This window comes from Lissotriton helveticus, chromosome 5_1, assembly GCF_964261635.1.
Source record: "Lissotriton helveticus chromosome 5_1, aLisHel1.1, whole genome shotgun sequence".
NCBI lineage: Eukaryota > Metazoa > Chordata > Amphibia > Caudata > Salamandridae > Lissotriton > Lissotriton helveticus.
In genome coordinates, this window is record NC_136065.1 from 67,174,582 (window position 1) to 67,194,414 (window position 19,833).

Below are 19,833 nucleotides of genomic sequence, written 5' to 3' on the forward strand. Positions count from 1 at the left end.
CTCACTCTCATCTGGGGGCTCAGTGTCCCCTTGACTCACTCTCATCTGGGGGCTCAGTGTCCCCTTGACTCACTCTCATCTGGGGGCTCAGTGTCCCCTTAACTCAGTATCATCTGTGGGGCTCAGTGTCCCCTTGACTCACTCTCATCTGGGGGCTCAGTGTCCCCTTGACTCAGTATCATCTGTGGGGCTCAGGGTCCCCTTGACTCACTCTCATCTGGGGGCTCAGTGTCCCCTTAACTCAGTATCATCTGTGGGGCTCAGTGTGCCCTTAACGCAGTCTCTCCTGTGGGGCTCAGTGTCCCATCCTCTCATTTTCTGATGTGGGGAGTTAGTGCCCTCTCACTTCACTCTTAGCTGTGAGGGTTCAGTTTCACCTCACTCTTTGCTGTGAAGTTTCAGAGACCCCAAAAAGCTGTGACTGCTCAGTCTCCCTGCTGCTCACTCTAAGCTGTAAGGGACCGATGTCCCCTCACCTCAGTCCCAGCTGTGGCTGCAGAGTGCCCCCTCTTGTCACTCTCAGCTGTGAGGGTCCAGTGTTCTCTCACTCACTCTCAGCTGTAAGGGCCCAGTGTCCCCTTAACTCACTCTCAGAGGTAAAGGCACAGTGCTCAAGCTCCTCAACGTACACTCCATACACAAACACGCCATGGAAATCTGGAACCCACTCGACTCTCTAGCGCCTTCTTCACAGAGACCTGGAACAACGCATCCTCCGCCCCTGACATCAGCACCGCCATCCCAGACGGATACAAGATCCAGAGAAAAGACCGCCTCAACCCAGGAGGGGCCTCGTCTTTGCCCACAAAAGCACCCTCCGCCTCACCACCTCCATCAAACCCTTCCTCTCAGCCGAATAACTGCACTTCCAGATCCAGACCACCCCAAAAGCCACACTCTGAGAAACCCTGGTGTACAGACCCCCTGGCCCCCAAACACCCTTCGCCACCACCATCATCAACTTCATTGCACCCCACACCATCGCCTCAACAAACTACATACTCATTGGAGACCTGAACTTCCATCTCGACGACCCCAGTGACCCCAACTCCCCTATCCTTCGTGACAACCTAGCCAGCATCAGATTTAAACACTTCATCAACACACCGACCCACAGAGCATGACACAACCTCGACCCTATCTTCAAGGCTGTAAACAGCGTCCAATTCAGCCACAAAATGCAGCCACCATGGACTGACCACCACTGTGTACACTTCGCCATCAACATACCCAAGGCACACAAACCAGCCCCACGCCCACCACAAAGGAACTGGAGCAAGGTTACCAACGAGCAACTTAACTCCACCCTCACCCGAGACAACCACACCTGGGCACATGATGCAAACGATGCAGCCAGAGAACTCCACATCTGGATCTCCAACTTTGCAGACAAGCTCGTCCCCCTAAGCAACCCTGACAGGCAACGCCAAAATCCTGGCCAACTCCACCAACTCCAAGGAACTTTTCAGTGTCATTCAAGAAGTCACCAACCATGCAGGGAAGCCACAGATATCACCCCCATCCCAAGACCTCTGCGACAAGCTTGGAACCTGTTTCCACCTCAAGATCAAAAACCTCTACGACAACTTCATCGACCTTCCACCAGGTTCCACAGACCTCAGAAAAACCTGGCAGCCCACCATCTCCAACTGGACACCGATCAGGGCCGACGACACCGCCTCGACCATGAAAAGCATCAACTCAGGGGCCTTCACCGACCCCTGTCCCCCTCACATTTACCACAGAGCCGCAGCCGCCATCGCTCCCGTACTACAACGCACAATCAACACCACCTTCAAAACAGGCACCTTCCTAGACGACTGGAAGCGTGCAGAAGTCAGACCCTGCTCAAGAAGCCCACAGCTGACACCACCGATCTCAAGAACTATTGTCCAATCTCGCTTCCCCCCTTAACAGCCAAAGTTGCAGAGAAAACAGTCAACAGGAAACTGACACGATTCATTGAAGAGAACACCGACCTCGACCCGTCCCAATCTGGATTTCGAAGCAACCATAGCACAGAGACCACCCTACTCGCCGCCACAGATGATATCTGCACCCTCCTGGACCAAGGCCACTCTGCAGCACTCATCCTACTGGACCTATCAGTGGCCTTCGACACTGTCTCCCACCACATACTAGTCGCCAGACTACACGACGCAGGCATACAAGGACCAGCCCTGGATCCAATCCTTGCTCACCGGAAGAAGCCAAAGGATCAGACTCCCACCCTTCCCTTCTGACACCAAGAAAATCACTTGCGGATTCCCACATGGTTTATCCCTGAACCCCACCCTCTTGAACATCTACATGGCCTCCCTCGCAGAGATCGTCTGACAACATGGCCAAAACATCGTATCCTACGCCGATGACACCCAGCTCATCCTCCCCCTCACCAAAGACACCACCAATGCCAAACTCAACTTCCAGAAAGGAATGCAAGACATCGCAGTCTGGATGACCAACAGATGCCTGAAGCTCAACGCCGAGAAGACAGAAGTCCTTGTGCTCGGTATTGCCCCTTCTGCATTGGCCAGAACATGGTGGCTGACCGCCCTCGGAAGCCCACCTGCACACAGAACACGCCAAGAACCTTGGCATCATACTCAACTCATCACTCACCATCAACCGACAGGTCAACGCCGTCACCTCCAGCTGCTTCAACACCGTCCGCATCCTGAGCAAGACCTTCAAGTGGATCCCCCCTGAGTCAAGGAAGACATTCAGCCTCGCACTTATCACCAGCAGACTGGACTATGGAAATGACACTCTACGCCGGCATCAACAAGTCCCTACTCCACAAACTTCTGACAATACAGAACACCGCCGCCAGACTCGTCCTTGGCATCCCCGACACAAACACATCAGCCAATACCTACAAAGTCTCCATTGGCTCCCCGTGGAGAAGAGAGTGACTTTCAAAATCCTCACTCACGCCTACAAATGCCTACACAACAACGGACCCAAATACCTCAACGACAGAATCCACTTCCAGGTACCCAAAAGAAACCTCCAATCTTCCAACCTCGCACTGGCCGAAACTCGAAGTGTTGGAGAAGCTCAGATACCCGCTGCGATCTCACCCACATCCTCTGAGACTGCCCCTCTATCCGACCCTTCTGGTCCTATGTTGGAGACACCTTAGGAGCCACCATGCTTCCCTGTCTTCCCCTCATCCACCCGTATCCTCCAGCTCAACACTAGAGACTCCCTGGACCGCCCTTGCCCGCAACGCTGCCTTCTCCACATGGCACTGTCCATGGCCAAGCTCTGCAACCTCCGCCAGTGGAGGTCATCTATACTCCCCTCTTGGGAGGACTGGACGGTAGCGATGATCCAGACAGCGCACATGAGCACGTTTTCTATTGCATGCAGCGCCTTGAGACCGTTCCGGGTGAGTAGCTTGCACTTTATTAATGATTGATTGATTGATTGATGCAGGACCAAGCAGAGATATTTTCGCAGACGTGGGCCCCCTTCCTGCATGACACCCCCTGAAGGGGTTTATACCATCTCTGCCCTCCTCCCTCTCTCTTCTCTACCCATTCGAAATGTTGCGCACAGCCCACCGGGTAGCCAGGCCGTTGGTCCCTTGTGCCCTCCTCCGCGGCCATCGGCTGAGCATTCAGATTACAGAAAACATGGGTTATCACGGTATCAAGGCCCCATTCCCCCCCACCAGACACCCCCGGCCCTCACAACCCCCCTTGTCCCCCCATTTTCCCCCTCTCCATACACACTTCCTCCACCTCCTTTCTTCCTCTTTTCCCCCTCCACCATCAACCCCCTCCCCCTGCCCTTGCCACCCCATCCCCTCTGATGATGCTCTTTCCCCTTCCCCCACCATGCCCTCTCCCTCTCCCTTCCCCACTGGACATATAGGCAGGCGCACCCCTCCAGCATGGGTAGCCGACCCCAAACACACTCTATCACACATACAGACCACCCAGGAACCCCGCCCATCTCATCACCCTGGTGACTCATGATACCCCTTACACTGACCCATAAGACCCCTCTCGAACAAACAGAGCACCCCGCTTCCTCTTTATATGCCCAACACTACACACCGAGACTTGTAACCTCCTTCACCCCACTCACTGGGGCAATGGACTTTCCGCCCTCCCATCCATTTTGCTTCCTCCACCGCATGGAGGATTTTTCAAAATCACATTCTTTCCCTTCCTTATCTCGGGGACCCACATTATCTCTACCCCCGCTGTTGACAGGGAGTCTGTTCGCTTTCACCCTCTTGCGCCCATTGCATGCTGTCCGGCGCCAAGTTGACTGGCTCAATATACTGTTTCTGTTGGAGATATCTTTTCTTCCCTTGTTGCACCCACCCTTCCCCCATCTCCCCCGATCCTTGCCACCCCCACCCCACCGTCTCCATTGCTGTACCAATGATGTTGTATATTCCCTCCTTTGCTACGTTGTTCCCATTTTGTACAACTTTGTCTTAATAACCAATAAAAAATGAAGGCAGAAAAAAAGAACTGCCTGTCTCACGCACAAAGCCCTCCACACTGGGAAACCAGCCTACCTCGCTGAGAAACTGAAAAAGGCAGGCCAACCAAGAAAGCTAAGAAACTCTAAAACCTTACTCCTTATTACTCCTTATTCCACCCAAACTCTGTTGGAGATATCTTTTCTTCCCTTGTTGCACCCACCCTTCCCCCATCTCCCCTGATCCTTGCCACCCCCACCCCACCCTCTCCATTGCTGTACTGTCAAAAGGTAGGGCCGAATTTGACCAAGAACCCTTCAGTATTTGCCTGGCGTTAGCCGCCTCTCATACCATTCGAGATTACCAAACAAAGAGGCAGGTGCTGGAGACAGAAGGCAGGAAACAGGAGTTTATTCCGACGGAGCAGAACACGTCAAATCAAACAACAGGGTATCTTCTCGAGGTGCTCTAAACGCATCCTTGAGGCCTGGCCTCTTATACACAGGTTTATTGCTTTATTACATAAAACACATTCTTGTTAATACTTTGATGTACGGAAAGGCATCCTCGGAATCTCCGCTCCAAACCCGTTCCCACACATATTTACAGTAAAAGTCCCACCCTGATCTCAGCAGCTGGATATCCGCCGGCTCCCGGAATGTGCGCGGCTGATCGGATCTCATGGGGTGGGGGCCTTTATCATTCATAGATTCTTTGGAGAAGGACAGCTTCCTACTGTAAGGGGTAATAAACTGTATCCGCGGGGCTAGGTGATGGCCTGGGATCGGGCGGGACAATCGGGCACAGAGGAAGGGGGTTCATCAAAGGATGCGTGATCATTAAAGGGACGGAGGGAGGTGTTAGTCGGGTACGGAATGTGGCTCCGAGGCAGGGCCGCGCTGAAGGGGTGGTTTATGGCCCAAGCATGTGAGAACGTAGGCTGTCAGCGCGCGGGGGATGCTGGCGGGGTCAGAGAGAGAGAGAGAGAAACGTGCGGGCTATCGGCAGTGGGCAGAGAGGCCATGGTGTTCAAAATGGCTGCTACTTGCGCGCACATTTGAGCTAAAAAGGGGGACAAGATGGCGCCGATAATGTTTACGCGCAATCTAAGTTTTAACAGTCCTCCCTTTTCAACATTTCTAGCCAGCTTGTCAATTTATGTCTATCCCCATCATATTACGGATTTCTACATCATACAAAGCTATCTTGCGTTCAGCTTCAAAGTTCGGAGTCTTAGGGCACACACAGTTAGCAAATAGTGAACACAGAGGTGGCAAGCATTGAATACCCAGGCAGAGTCCGCATATTACAACGATGGGTATCAGTGCAATCATGAGCAACCTCCATCCCCAGTCTTTTACAGTATTCCAGAACCAATTCCCAAGCGACCATGCTTCTTGTTCCTGGTGAACTTCTGAGGAGAGTCTGTGGAGGTGTTCGATGGCCTTGTATACGGAGGGTGAATTGTCTGGTATGTAGGTGCAACAGCTGGACTCGATGATACGACATGCTCCTCCACAGCAGCAACTCTCCCAGTTTTGTTCAGCCAGACTCCATGATAAAAGTGTGACATAGTTTCGCTGGAAGTGGCGTTGTCTCTGTAGCTCTCTTGCAAGAGGATCAGCCAGGCAAGGCAGGAGCCGTGAACAGAGAAAGGTGAAGGGATGAAGGGAATGGAATGTCCAGTGGCATGTGGTATCAACCCACAGATCCAGCAATTCGTGGCATTTGCAGCGAGGTTGTGTTGGTGCAGCAACTGTACGAAGGAGTTGTTCCAGAACTCCTTACCCCTTTCTTGGATTTGAGGTGAAAGAGAGACCAGGTAGTGTTCTTTCATGGTGGTAGGCTGCGCAGTCGTTAGAAATGTCTTATGAGCCGGCGCGTTCTCTTCCACGATCCAGAAGGTAGTCATGAGGAGGAGGCAAAAGAGAAGAGTGATAAGAAGAGCAATAGTCTTTGAGCTGTGCAAACTGTCAGTTTTCGGGTTCCTGTAGCGGGTCTTCGGATGTCCGGTTGCTTCCATCATCTTCGTATCGGGCGCTTCCATCAACTTCAAGGTGCTCGGTAGTAGGCAGAACCACAGACTTCGTTTGGTTTCCCTCCTGGCAGCCTTTGTTGTGTTAGGCCGCCGCTCTGAGAATGATAACTTAGTCAGTGGTCTACTTAGCCGAAGCTCCCTCCTTTCGTCGCAGGTTATACCCTTCTCTGGATGGCACAGTGGGATCAGGGAATTTCGCCAATTCGAGTGTCTCTGTCTCAGGGTAGCAGCTCAGGGATGGTCGGTCTTTGTTCAGGAGCTCTTCTTGGGTGGTCACGTCTTCGGTCGACGTCAGGGTCGGAGAGATTTTCTTGCAATGATGTGCATGCAGCCAATTTCGCTTCCCCTCCACTCGAAGAGCTGTTCGGGTGGTGATCAAGACTTGCCAGGGACCCGCCCAGCGAGGTTCCAGACTCTTCTCCCGCTGGAAGTTCCGAATCAGGATGAAATCTCCAGGCCGGATGGCATGTCCGGGGCCCCTGGAAGCATCGGAGATGGCCTGCAGCACCTGATGATGAACAACAGACTATGTTTTAGTTAAGTTATACAGGTAGTCAGACATTAGGACTTCCGGGACGTCGTGAATAGATGTTGGTTTGGGTGCGGACCAGATACTCATGGGCTGGCCGAAAACAACCTCGTAAGGGGTCAGGTGGTGTTTGGTGGGGGTGGAACGCATTGACAGCAATGCTAAGGGGAGAGCGTCTGGCCATTTTAGTCCTGTGGTAGCCACTGTTTTCGCCAGTTTTAGTTTCAACGTGGCATTGTGCCGCTCGACCAGTCCAGCAGATTGGGGGTGGAAAACTGCGTGGAATTTCTGTCGTACCCCCAGTCCTTTCAGGATGAGCTGGATAACCTCGGCTACAAAATGGGGGCCATTGTCACTCCATAAAATACGGCAAAGGCCGTATCGAGGGAAGAACTCTTTCAGTAGTACTTTTGCAGTGGCAATAGCAGTGTTGTCACGCGTTCGGTAGGCTTCCACCCATTTGCTAAAGGCGCACACAACAACAAGTACATACTTTAGTCCTTGACATCTCTCTAACTGGATATAGTCCATCTGTAGGACTTCAAATGGATGGTTGGGGACCCCAAACCCTCCCCGGGGTACGACAGTTCCTTTCCCAGGATTGTGTTGCAGGCAGACTAGACATTGTTGGACTAATCGTTTGGCCGAGTCTGTAATTCTATCGTTATGCCAAACTCGGGAGACAAGTTCGGCCATAGGGGCAGATCCTATGTGTGCAGGGGAATGGGCCATCGTCAGTATGGGGATCAGGTACGAGTTGGGCAGCAACCATTTGTTCGTGTCTTTTGTCCGCCAGCAGCCTTCATCATCCTTTAATCCCACCCGTGCCCATTCAGTCAATTCTTGCGGCGAGCTGGCCATTTGGATGTCCCTAATAGTTTCCCTAGCGTCTGTCCATTTTTCCGCTTGTGACCTAGTCACGTACATGCGAGTCGTCGTCCTATTCTCAGCTGTGGTTCGGGCAGTTATGTCGGCCAGTGCATTTCCCTGTCCAATGATGTCTGTCACCTTTTTGTGTGCTTGGCATTTGATTACGGCAAGTTGTTTGGGGAGGAGAACCGCTTCAGTCAGAGCAGAGACAAGATCTCCGTGCAGGATGGGTGTACCATGAGATGTCAGAAATCACCTCTCCTTCCATAAGAGCCCAAAATGATGAACCACCCCGAAGGCATACTGGCTGTCCGTGTAAATGTTTGCTGTCGTCCCCTGTGCTAAGATACATGCTCGTGTGAGGGCAATCAGTTCTGCCGCCTGGGCGGATCGTTGCGTGATGCGGGCGGTTTCAACTACAGTTCGGGCTGTGATAACTGCATAGGCAGCTGAGGTTGTGCCGTCGGGGAGTTTAATGCAAGAGCCGTCTACCCATAGCTCTCCGTCAGGGTTTGGGAAGGCAGTGTCTTGGAGGTCAACTCTACTCCTAGTCTGTTCGTCCGTGAGGGTCACACAGTCATGTATTGGGGGCACATCGGGATCGTTTTCAGGCAGAGGCAGCAAGGTGGCTGGGTTCAGCGTGGTGCATCGTTTCAGCGTGATGTGAGGTGCGAGCAGTGTCAGTTTGTACCCAGTCAGTCGCGCGCTGGTCAGGTGTTGTGTCTTTGTCTGGTTTAGGAGGGTGTCAACAGCATGAGGCACTAGTACCGTGAGGGAATTCGAGAGTACGATTCCCTCACTCTGTCGGATAGAGACACCAGCAGCGGCTACTGCTCGAAGGCAGGCAGGCAAAGCTCTTGCTACAGGGTCAAGAGTGGCAGAGAAATAGGCACATGGTCGTTGTTTGGGGCCAATGGACTGAGTCAGGACAGACAAAGCACATCCCTCCCTTTCGTGAGTGTAGAGAGAGAAGGGCTTTGTATTATCAGGGGTTCCTAGGACGGGTGCTGAACAAAGGGCGTCTCGCAGTTCCTTGAAGGAGGATTGACATTCAGGGGTCCAAGGGAGCGGAATGGGGACATCTTTAGCCAGTAGGGAAAGTAGTGGTTTCACAATGAGGCTGAAATTTGGCAACCATTGTCGGCAGAAGGAGGTGAGGCCCACCAAAGAGCGGACTTGCTTCGGGGTTTTAGGGATAGGGGTCTCTAGAATAGCCTGTATTCGATCGGGTGTGAGCTTTCTCCCGTCTTTGGACAAGAGGTGGCCTAGGTAAGTGACTTGAGGTTGGCAGAATTGCAATTTCTTCTTGGAGACCTTGTGGCCATTTTCCGCGAGGAAGTGCAGGAGTTGGATGGTGGCCGTGACTGCAAGTGGAGTGGTGTCGGCAGCCAAAAGGATATCATCGACGTACTGTATCAACACCACTCGATCCGGCAATTGGACTGCGTCCAGCTGTCTCTTGAGGGCCTGGCTGTAGATGCTGGGACTTTCAGTGTAGCCCTGGGGTGCTCTGCAAAATCTGTATGAGCGGGACTTTAAAGTGAAGCCGAAAAGGTAGCGGCTGTCCGCGTGAATGGGGATGGAGAAGAATGCGTTCTTGAGGTCGATTACCGTGAAGGTGGTGGCAGTGGAAGGAATCAGGGTCAGAATGGTGGTGATGTCTGAGACTACAGGGTACTGGGGTACAACCACTTTGTTGACTTCTCGTAGGTCGATGATGAAGCGGTATGCTTTTTCATCTCCCTCACCCTGCTTCTTCACAATGGGTAGGATAGGGCTGTTACAAACATTGCTAACTACTTCTTCTACCACTCCTGCATCTACCAGGGACTGGATGATTTTTACCAACGCCTTCTCGCCTTCGGGCGATATCCGATTCTGCGGGAGTTTGGGGAGTACTGCGTCCTGTCGAACAGTTATGTGTACAGGGTCTATCATCATGCGTCCTAAGTCCGAGTCAGTCTTTGCCCATAGGTACAGAGGTAGGGTGTCGAGCAAGGACAAGTCAGTGTCAGTGATAGAAAACATGCGTTGTGTGCGGCAAGATCTGAGCAGTGTTGGGCTGTTGTACAGAATGACTCGAACTCCGTCTTGTGAACACCTAATAGTAGCTCGAAAATGTTTCAATAAGTCAAGTCTCATAATGGCGTCGGAGGTGTTGGAGGAGAGCAAAAATGTTGTGTCAGTGGTGTTATTGTCCAAATTAAAAGAGATCGGTGTGGACAAGGGGTTAGTGGAGGGCGTTCCATCAAAATCTATTGATGTCACATGTGAGCCAGACAAGGGTGCCCTGGGAATCAATCGTTTAGACAACGCACTACGTGTTGCACCAGTATCTACCAGAAATGGAGACTTCGTACCTAGGACCTTAGCGGTGACATAAGGGCCTTGCTGGTCAACATAGAGCTCGGCTGGATCCCTTCCTTGCCCTTGCCAGTCCTATGCAAAGTCGTGGGCATTGTGGCAGTCAGACTGTTGGCATTGATTCTGTCGGGGACGGTCAAATGTGTTCGGTCTACCAGGCCTGTCATTGTTGGTGTCGTTTGGGTGCCCTCGTCCCTGTCCTCTATTCCTCGGCCCGCCCGCTACGTCTCTCGTGTCTTTATTTCTGAGTGCTTCTAGCAGAACTGGACATTGAGATTTCCAATGGCCAAATCCTTTGCAAAATGCACACTGATTCTCATCGAGGTCTGTTCGCGGAGCGCCGGGTGCGGGTGTGCGGTCTCTAGGGGGTGGATTTCTAGGAGCATTCGACTGGTAGTTCCCTCTATACTGTTCCCTTCCTATAGTCACCCCTTGCAACTGAGCAATCATTACCCTCTCTTTCAAGTCCTTTTTCATTTTCTCAGTCGCTTGATCGTTCTCGTTCTTTTGTCGCTCATAGTATTGAGCCATCTGAAGGATAGCTGCGGGCTTGGAGGCCGCCCAACTACTCTCGCTAGTCTGTAGTTTCTGCGAGACTTCTGGTGTCAGGCCTTTTACATAGTTCTGGACAAACAAGTGATGTCCGGTTGCAGTGGTCATGTCCTGGCCGCTGTAATCGGAGAATACCGTTTCAAACCGGAAGAAGTATTCCGATACATCTTCCTGGGGTTTCTGGCGACAGGCCGTTACTACTGACCAGTCCACCTTCCTTTCTGGGACTAAGGTTTTTAATTTCTGCACGATTTTATCTGGTAGGTCTAGAATGGCTTTCATAGGTTTCTGTCCCGGTTCTCGCTGTTTGTCTACATCACCGAGTTGTACCCAGGTATGTCCGAACGGCTCAAGGTGGTCGACTTTCCGGATTTGCTTCCACACATCAGCCGGCAGACATAACCCGAAAAACAAATCGATATCCGCTAGGGTCATAATCGTTGAACCCAGAGCGGTGGCTAATTCTGTATAGAAGGCTGTGGGGTTCTTTCGCAGATCAGGCAAGGACTTTCGGAAAGTCAGGATGTCTTGCCGACCCCATGGTTGGTAAACCCAGTTGTAAACTACCCTCCCTCTCGCATCTTGGTGATTAATATCGTCGTGTGTTCCCAGTCCTCGTGGGGGAACCCAATAGGGGGCGGCCTCCTTTATGGGCATCTTAGTGTCAATTTTTTCTACTCTGGCTTCAGTCACTGCAGGAGTCATAGTGTTGGTTTCTGGTTTCAGTTCCGTGAGGTGGCGAAAAACTTCAAGCGTACGCGTGAAGAGGTTCGTCACATCACACTCGTCCCAATCTCCGACATCAATTTTCCTATACAGGGTCGTTAGTTTTTCAGGGCTTTTTCCTTGGTAGCGGTCTTCGTAGGCATTAAGGGTATGGTAACAAAGGCGTACGACAAAGTGTCGCCTGTGGCTACTGGCATATGTATGGTACATATCTGTTATATAATCCTCACTTTCCTTTCGCATCACCAGTGTCTTTACGAACTTATCGATCCCAGCTCGTTCGTCCTTGCTTAATCTATTCGATCTCGCGGGGTCTTTCCTCCCCGCTTCGGGATCACCTGAAGTTGCTGCTTGTGCTGCGCTGAGTGCAAGGGATTCGGTCGGCGCAGAGGCCATGAGGACCGAGGCTCCGGCACTACTCTCGCCTGTCGTTGGGGGTTGTGGGTGCTGTGCTAAGGGTTGAGAAGGGGTGTATGGAGGGGGCATGTAGATGATCGGGGGACCTAGTAGTAAATCGTTGTTCGTTCACTGTTTCGAAGGTAGCTCGGGGTAAAGTGTAGAGGGTGTCCTGACGGGACACTGGCCTGATGATTCGGAATCTTGTTTTAGCTTGGTTTCCTCCCTTTCTTTTATTTCTTCCTTTAATTTGTTAGCGGCCAGGTGAGCTGCCTTGCGTAATTCCTTTTCTAGCCTGACCTCATTTCTTTTCTTTCGCTGTTCTGTTTCTTTGCGCCACATGCCGAAGCTATCGAGCATAGTGGGTGTTGTCTTATTGTTATAAAGGGCTGTTTCCAGCGCGTTTATTTTGTTGTTATCGAAGGACCCTATCAGTGGCCACTGACTTCCCCGATCCTTTCTCGTGTATTTATGCCACAGCTTACTATAAGCCACGGTGACTAGTCCATATTTAGTAAACATGTCCTTATTAGGGGCGCCCTCCACTGGAGCCGGATGGTTCACCTCTAATAAGCGGTCCGGGCTGAACCAACTACCAACAAACGGGGCGAAGACAGGCATGATGGGTTACAAAGGGGACAAAAGTCTGCACTACCTATCCTTCACTATCCGCAAAGACTAAACAGAGTATTGCGACCCTGTGCTTATTTGTGAATAGAGAATAACCCAAAGAGAACCAATTCCGAACGATCAATGTTCGGATAAACAATCAATCAAATGAGGGATAAAAATAGGCACGACGGATTACAACGGGGGCAAAAGCCTGCGTTACCTATCCTTCACTATTCACAAGGACTAAACAGAGTATTGCGACTCTGTGCTTTTTTGTAAATAGAGAATGATCCAAAGAGAACCGATTCCAAAACAGTAAATGCTTGGATAACAATCAATCAAATGGAGAGGGAAGTAGGCACGACGGGTTACAACGGGGGCAAAGGCATGCGTTATCTGCCCTTCACTATCTGCAAAGACTAAACAGAGTATTGCGACTCTGTGCTTGTTTGCAGATAGAGAATCTCTCAGAAACAATCAAATGAGTAATACTAGTATTTTCAAACAATCAAACAATCAATTCGCAATTCGTCGTGTTACACGACCTTACCCGGACCGCATGGACAGTTTCTCGTCTTCCGCTTCCAGCGCCTGATCGTCCTCCGTTCTCCGTAATTGCTGTGGCACTCCTGATGGTTCCCAGTCAGGACCGTAGATCACTCGAGAGAGGTCTGCTCGGAACCGGTGAAGTTCGGATGATCGGCTGCCAGACGAGGGTCTATCGGGCAGGAGCTCTTCCCGATCGTTGCAGTCGTTCACTCTGTCGTTGGGACCTCTCCCACTGGATCCACGCGTCGCTGATGGGCCCCACGTTTGGGACGCCAATTGTCGAAAGGTAGGGCCGAATTTGACCAAGAACCCTTCAGTATTTGCCCGGCGTTAGCCGCCTCTCATACCATTCGAGATTACCAAACAAAGAGGCAGGCGCTGGAGACAGAAGGTAGGAAACAGGAGTTTATTCCGACGGAGCAGAACACGTCAAATCAGACAACAGGGTATCTTCTCGAGGTGCTCTAAACGCATCCTTGAGGCCTGGCCTCTTATACACAGGTTTATTGCTTTATTACATAAAACACATTCTTGTTAATACTTTGATGTACGGAAAGGCATCCTCGGAATCTCCGCTCCAAACCTGTTCCCACACATATTTACAGTAAAAGTCCCACCCTGATCTCAGTAGGTGATGACTATCGCGCAGCTGGATATCCGCCGGCTCCCGGAATGTGCGCGGCTGATCGGATCTCATGGGGTGGGGGCCTTTATCATTCATAGATTCTTTGGAGAAGGACAGCTTCCTACTGTAAGGGGTAATAAACTGTATCCGCGGGGCTAGGTGATGGCCTGGGATCGGGCGGGACAATCGGGCACAGAGGAAGGGGGTTCATCAAAGGATGCGTGATCATTAAAGGGACGGAGGGAGGTGTTAGTCGGGTACGGAATGTGGCTCCGAGGCAGGGCCGCGCTGAAGGGGTGGTTTATGGCCCAAGCATGTGAGAACGTAGGCTGTCAGCGGGCGGGGGATGCTGGCGGGGTCAGAGAGAGAGAGAGAGAAATGTGCGGGCTATCGGCAGTGGGCAGAGAGTCCATGGTGTTCAAAATGGCTGCTACTTGCACGCACATTTGAGCTAAAAAGGGGGACAAGATGGCGCCGATAATGTTTACGTCGCAATCTAAGTTTTAACAGTACCAATGATGTTCTATATTCCCTCCTTTGCTACGTTGTTCCCATTTTGTACAACTTTGTCTTAATAACCAATAAAAAATGAAGGTAGAAAAAAAGAACTGCCTGTCTCACGCACAAAGCCCTCCACACTGGGAAACCACCCTACCTCGCTGAGAAACTGAAAAAGGCAGGCCAACCAAGAAACCTAAGAAACTCTAAAACCTTACTCCTTATTCCACCCAAACTCTACAAACCAAAAATCTGGCCCGCGCCTTCTCGAGCAATGCCGCAAAGTCTGGAACTCGATCCCAGTTCATATCAGGACAAAGCACTCCTTCCTTCTTGAGCTTCAAGAGACAGCTCAAGGTTCTCCTCCTCAACAGATGTCTCAACTAGCAGGACGGCAAGAGACCGCCAAGACATGACCCCACCCACCGAGTCTACCTCTATGCCTCCCATGCAGCCCCTCCTCCCCTCGCTCAAACTTTGCATTATTTTGATTTTATCACTAATGTGTGATTTTGCTCGCTATTTGACCATGCACTGATATAAAGAGCTTTGATATCCTCGGGTCTTGCTAGCACTGTATAAAACTACGTGAATAAATAAAAATATATTCTTATGTCCTATGAACCGGGACATTTCTGGTTCTCGATCCTTCTAACTGCTTGTTTTCAGGCAAATCACTTCAGGTTTTGTTCACTTCCTGGTTCTAGATTAGTCACGCCTTGTCCTCAAGTATACTCACTTCATGTGCAAGGATCTGTTCTCTAGCAGATTTCAGGCTAATCACTAACTGTTGATTATAAGGTCACTTCCCTTTTACAGAATAGTCACTTCCTGTCCTCGGGGAGGGTTACTTCCTGCACTGGCGTAACAAACCTTGATGGGGCTTCCCTGCAAGGCACCTGGGGGACCCCCCTTTGGGCTCAATCAGGAGCCCTGCAGCCAGAGTGCTGTCCTGAGGGGGCCCCTGGAGCTTGGGGCCCCCCCGCACTGCGGGGGCTGCGGGGGCCTGTGTTACGCCTCTGACTTCCTGTGAACATAGCAATTCTTGTTCATTGATCTGTTGTTTAGCAGTCTTCAGGCTAATCACTTCCTCTTCCTAATAGTATCACGTCCTGTTTACAGAATATTCACTTCCTGTGCTCAGGGACGGTTACTTCCTGTGAGCATAGCAATTCTTGTTCATCGATCAGTTGTTTAGCAGTCTTAAGGCTAATCACTACCTGTTGGTAATGCTATCACTTCCTGTTTACAGAATAGTCACTTCCTGTCCTCAGGGACGGGTACTTCCTGTTATCGTAGCAGTTCTTGTCGTCTATGGATCTGTTCTCTAGCAATCTTCAGTCTAATCACTAACTGTTGCTGATACTGTCACTTCCTGTTTACAGAATAGTCGCTTCCGGTCCTCAGGGATTGTTACTCCTGTGAGTATGGCAGTTCTTGCCCATGGATCTGTTCTCCACCAGTGTTCATAAGATTCATTATTTGTTGCTAGTATACCTGGCTGCTAAATGTTTCTAGAATAGTCGCTTCCTGTCCTCGGGTACTGTTACTTCCTGTGAGCAGGGCTAGTTCTTTTCCACATATCTGCTAACTTCCCAACCTTGGCCTGTCTATTTTTGTTCTCTCTCTAATCATGTTATGTTCTTTGTTGTTGTTTCTTACCCATAGTTTTATTCACTTGTTGTCCTCGGCCAGGTCACTTCCCTTCATTGGCCTTTTAGTCTTATTGTTCCTTATGATCTGCCCCACCACTTCCTGTCCTCTTCTGGGCACTTGGGACCATTGGTGAGGTCTTACCCAGCATCCTCTGCTTCAGCCTGCCTGCCTCTGGGAATGTCTGAACATCCCAAGTGTGCCCACAGTCCTTGCACCATCAGACCACGTGCCTCGGTTCCGAACACTCTTCTCATCAGCATTCGTCCAGACATGTCTCTCCAGCATTCACATGTGACATTCATTTATTGCGAATCCTGAGTTTTTTCCATAGGCTGTGTCCTGAATTTTCCATATTATAATAAGTGCTTTAAAGCGCCTATATATGGGCCGTGTGCTCAGACAGCTGATGGCGCTAGAACGGTTCGAATCTCTGCACCTCATTTAGGTCTTGAAAGATGACTTTAGGTGAAACTAATCACTGGATATCTGGGGACGAGAGGGAAAGGTCGGCAGAAGTAGGGAACGGTCAACAGTTATAGCGAAGACAGAAAATAGTAGGGAAAAGTCTGTAGTAGTAGGAAGAGGTCAGCAGTAGTAGGGAATGGTCAACAGTAGTAGGGAAGATGTGGAAAATTAGTACGGTTTGGTAAACATTATCTGCGCCATCGTGCCCTTTTTCCCTGATGCCACACTTTTTGTCGTACGCACCCGCCATTTTAGGTGCCCCGATCAGAACCACCCTCCGCACGCCACCGGCCCCCAGCATAGCCCTTCGCCCTCGCAAAGCCCGCACGCAGACAACCCCCCACTCTCGCATGCTTTGGGTCATAAACCCCCCCTTCAGCGCAGCTCTGCCTCAGAGCCCCATCCTGTCCCCAGCGCGACACCTCCCTTCATTCCTTTCATGGTCCCAGACCCTTTTGATTCCTCGTTCCCAGGCCGACACCTAGCTCTGCCGATACTGTTTATTGCCCCTCCCTGTACAGTAGAAAGCTTCCCTCATCAAAGGACCCCCGAGTTGATCAAAGCCCCCATCCCACGAGATCCGATCACACCCCCACATTCCATGAATCAGCGGAATGTCCAGCTGCGCGATAGTCATCACCTGTTGCGACCGGGGTGGGGACTTCTACTGTATATGTGTGTGGGAACGGGCTTGGAGTGGGGATTCCGAGAATGTCTTTCCGTACATCAGAGCGTTGCCAAGAATGTGTTGTATGTAATAAAGCAATAAACCTGTGTATAAGAGGCCAGGCCTCAGAGATGCGGTTAGAGCACCTCGTGACGATACCTGCTGTCTGAACTGAGGTGTTCTCCTCCGGAGAGAATAAACCTTGTTTCCTGCCTTCCCGTCTCCAGCGCCTGCCTCTTCATTGATTAATATTTCGTGGGTTATAGAGGCGATACCGCCGGGCAAATATCGATTGTCCATTGACCTTAGTTTTCACAATTGGCGCCCAACGTGGGGCCCATCAGTGACTCGTGGATCCAGTGGGAGAGGTCCTGACGACAGAGTGAACGACTGCAACGATCGGGAGAGCTCTTGCCCAATAGACCCTCGTCTGGCAGCCGATCATCCGAACTTCACTGGTTCCGAACAGACCTCTCTCGAGTGATCTACGGTCCTGACTGGGAACCATCAGGAGTGCCACGAGGAATACGAGGAAAAGAGGACGATCGGGCGCTGGATTCGGAAGACAAGAAACTGTCCATACGGTCCGGGTAAGGTCGTGTAGACACGACGAATTACGAAATAGTTGTTTAATTGTTCAGAAAATACTAGTATTACTCTTGTTGACCTATTTGGAGATTCACTGTCTGCAAACGGAGAAACAGTAGGCTCTTTCTCTTTGCAAACAGTGAAGGATAAGTAACGCAGCCAGCGTGCCTATCTTTCTCCCCCACTGATTAAATGTTTTTCGGCACTGATTAATTGTTTTTTACCCCGAACTACTGTTCGCGGATTGTTTTCTGGAGATTCTCTATCTGCAAACAGGAAAGAACAGGTTCCCCTTTGCAGATAGTGAAAGGGTAGAGGACGCAGACATTTTGCGGGCCTACTTATTCTCCCCACTGGTCGTTTATTGTTTATTTGTTATTGGTTCATGAGGTATTCACTGCCTGCAAACAACGTAGAATAGAAATATTCTGTCTAGTCTTTGCACGCAGTGATAAGATAGGCAGTGCTGACTTTTTGTCCTCTTCGCGAGCCGTCATGTCTGTCTTCTCCCCACTGGTCGATAGTTGGTTCAGCCCGGACCGTTTATTAGAGGTGGATCATCTAGCTCCGCTGGAAGGCACCCCTAATAAAGACATGTTCATAAACTATGGATTAGTTACCATAGCCTATAGTAAACTGTGGCACAGGTATACCAAAGAAAATCAAGAGAAACAGTGGCCACTGATAGGATCCTTCGATCTTGATAAAATAGAAACGTTAGAAATAGCCCTTCGTGATAATAAGACAACGCCTATTATGCTCGACAGTCTCGGTATGTGGCGCAAAGAAGCAATGCAACAAAAGAAAAAAGACGAGGACAGAGTAGGTAAAGGAATATATCGACAGGACAACCCCAGGACACAACGACCCGAAAGTAATCCCCCGACACTGCGCACAGGGCGACCAGACTTAGGGCAAAACCAATGTGCTTTTTGTAAATATGCCGGGCACTGGAAAGCCCAATGTCCGACTCTACTAAACAAGAGTAGGAGCGGAGGGCCGACAGGAATAACAGGCCGGCAGAAAGGGAAAAGGCGCGAGACAAAGATGAATCAGACCGACATGGACAGGCCAGATAGAACCACCACGTTCGATTATGCCCGATGGCACAGATTTCGCCAGGCCGATTTCAGCGACATGTTCGAGTCCTCATAGATCAAACAGCGCTAAGACGGGAAACCCAGTCTAGCTCTAAATCAACCACGACAAACCCCGAATAAAGCAAAAAGAATAATGTACACACGTGATCAAGCATTCTAACGTTTAGCCAAATAGGGAAAAGTTTAGGGTATTTCGAGGTAAGGGTTAACTCAGAACAATAAGTATGCGCAGCATACAGAAAAAGATAATTATGGCCAATAACTGTTGTATGTTTGTCTTGGGTCTTTGTATATAATACTTGTACTGTCTCCCCGTCTGAGTTTGTGTGTACGTGATGCATGAATCTACGTCGTCCCTCTGCCTGTGTTTCCGTGTTACTTAACTTGTGTTAACAGAAGCTTTAGCATGAAACAACCTGGAAAGAAAGGAATGGGAAAACGAAATTAGTAGGCCACTGATGAACATGAACTTTTATTTTTTTTAACATAACGAGCGAGAAACAATAACAATACGTAATAACAACACCTATTAATGCCCTAACAACAGGAAACGTTAGAAACAAGAACGGTAAACTGTAGAAAATAAAAGTCAGCAGAACACCCCCCCCACTCTAGAAACTTCCAAGGTGGGGGAGGGTTGCGGCTACCCCCAGCCGGCAGCAACCCATATAAGGCGGGTCCTGCCGCCAACAGTCGGCCAGGAAATCGTAACATAGGGCGGAGCCGGAGGAGAGACAGGGGCCAGCGGGACCCAGCCAGGGGATCGCCTTGACCACACTGGAGAGTTCTAGGGGAGGGATGTCTATGTCCTCGACTCCCTCTCCCAGTCTGGCCGCGGTGGCACGTGACAGTTTCAGGTAGTCCCGCCACATGCTCTCCCGGTCCGGCCACCAATGGCCGGGGACTGGGGCCAACTGGATCCGGCTGCAGCCGATAAGCCAAGGAACCCGTTCATGGGGCCAGAGCAAGGGGCGTCCGGCCGACGTCCACCGGAAGCCCGGCCCAGAGACGGACGGGACACTTCTTTCTTTTCTCCTCCGTAATGGCCGCAGCGACACGCCAGGCGCCACTTCTTTCTTGAATAATGGCTGCGACAACTCTGGGGGGGATGTCTTGTACATACCTCCGCGAAAATTAGTCCAGGTCGGGCTGGG